We start from the raw sequence: 2448 nt of genomic DNA, 5'->3' as shown, positions 1-2448 counted from the left end.
TATATATATATATAATTGATTGATTAATAAAGATATTAAGATTGTATATGTATATGTATATATATATATATTGATTAATAAAGATTTTAAGATTATATATATATATGTATATAAAACTGATTGAGTAATAAAGATTTTAAGATTTTATATATATATATATATATATATATAAAATCTTAAAATCTTTATTAATCAATTATATGTGTGTTATATATATATAATTGTATATATATATAATTATATATATAATTGATGGATTAACACACACACACACATATATAAAATATTGGTGGCTTCATAAGGCTGTTGAGCCTGATGCCCCTTCTTCTTCTTCCTGAGGAGGGTGGCCTTCTTTTGTGGGCCCTCGGGCGCCCTCTTCCGGCGGCGGATCCCCATTGCGGCTGCGCGCTGAGGCAGAGGCGGGCAGGATGCCGAATGGCTGAGGAGCCTGCCTGGCTCTTTCCAGCGAAGGCAGACGGACAGACAGAGCAGCAGAGCCCCGGGGAGAAGAAGGAGAAGGAGCAGGAGGAGAAGAGGCTGGGCAGCAGAGGACCTCTGCCTGAGAAGGAGGAGAAGGAGCCCAGCAGGCTCTGCAGCGCCATGGTCTCCTGGATCATCTCCAGGCTGGTGGTGTGAGTAGAAACCCAAAGGAGGCTCAGGATTAATAACCTCCAGCCAGCATTTGCAGCAGCAGCAGCAGACTCCCTCCCTATATTTAGCCCTTGGCACAAGGCACCAGCCTGCTTTGGAAATAGGCTTCAAAGCCCCCCCCCCCTTGTATTTGTTTTTATTCTATTGCAAATTGAATACATTAGATGGTGTGTGTGTGTGTGTGTGTTTGTGTGGCAGATGATGATGATGATGATTATTATTATTATTATTATTATTATTATTTATTGTTATTATTATATATTAATATTTATATTAAACATGCAGACATTAAGCCTGGTGAGAGGAGGCAAAGGTGCAAAAACCAGGGTTAGAAATGTGTGGCAGTTGCTGCTTTTGTTGCATATAGGCAACAAGGCACACTCCGAAGGGCGGCTCAAATGGCTTGGAGCCATTCTTTTATGGATGGGATAGAAATAGGCCTTCGTTGAGGTACAATAATACCCATCATCCACACAAACACAGGGGTACCTTTACTGCCTGGACCCAGATGCACAAAATACAGGTCGCAAGCCCCACCATCCACACAAAACAGGGGTACCTTTATGGGCCCACCGACATGCGCCAAAGGCATGTCGCAAGCCAAGAACCTATATTGTGTGCGTTTAGGTTGGGCAATAAAGGTATCCCTGTGTTGTGGATTGTGGCTTGCAACATGCCTTTTGTGCATCTTGGTAGGCCAATAAAAATACCCCTGTTTTGTGTGGGTTGGGAATTACAACCTGTATTTTGTGCGTTTCACTTAGGCAGTAAAGGTACCCCCTGTTTTGTGGATTGTAACTTGCCACATGTATTTTGTGTATGTTGGTGGGCAAATATATATGCTCACAGCATGCCCATTGAAAGGAATCAAAGAAGAAGGGGACCTAGGGATGTATTAAAATACTAAGGGTTCCTAGTGGTTTTACCGGCCCGCCAACATGCACAAAAGCTTTGCTTTGCTTGTGACATGTCTTTTGTGCATCTTGGTGGGCCACTAAAGGCATCTCTGTTACGTGGATTGGGGTTTACAATGTGTATTATGTACATTTGGGTGGGCCAATAAAGGCATCCTGTTTTGTGGATTAGGGTCTTGCGACCTGTATTTTTGTGCATTTCGGTTAGACAGTAAAAGCATCCCTGTTTTGTTGATGGGATTACGCTTTAAAGGCAATTAAAGGCAATTGCAGACTTCACACAGGGGCAGGAAAATAAGCTTGATCAAAACTGGCCCCCCACAATCTATGAAAGGCCAAAGACATCTCCAGTAGCTATAATCTATAGAAATATATATGTGCCAGTTCAGAGCATGCTTTCCATTGAAAGGAAGCAAGGAAGGGGACCTAGGAATGTACTAAAATGCAAGGGCTCCTGGCCAGAATCTGGTGGTTTTATCAGCCCACCAACATGCACAAAAGCTTTGCTTTCAGCATGTCTTTTGAGTGTGTTGGTGGGCCAATAAAGGTATCCCTGTTTTGTGGCTTGGGGCTTGCAACCTGTATTTTATGCATTTCTGTTGGAGACTAAAGGTATACCTGTTTTGTGGATTGGGGCTTGCAACCTGTATTTTGTGCATTTCGGTTGGACAATAAAGGTATCCCTATTTTGCAGATTGGGGAATGTTATTGTATTTTCCTAGTAAACAGGGCTGTCCCTGGATTTGTTCATTGATGTGTGAAGACATCACCTAATGGGCGAAGACAAAAGGAAGGTTTGCTCTTTGAAAGCATACTCCCCCCCTGCAAACGCACACACACACACACACACACACAAGATCCACCTTGTACTTGGGAATGGGGG

This window comes from Sceloporus undulatus, chromosome 6 (assembly GCF_019175285.1).
Source record: "Sceloporus undulatus isolate JIND9_A2432 ecotype Alabama chromosome 6, SceUnd_v1.1, whole genome shotgun sequence".
Lineage (NCBI taxonomy): Eukaryota > Metazoa > Chordata > Lepidosauria > Squamata > Phrynosomatidae > Sceloporus > Sceloporus undulatus.
This window is presented reverse-complemented; position numbering follows the sequence as displayed.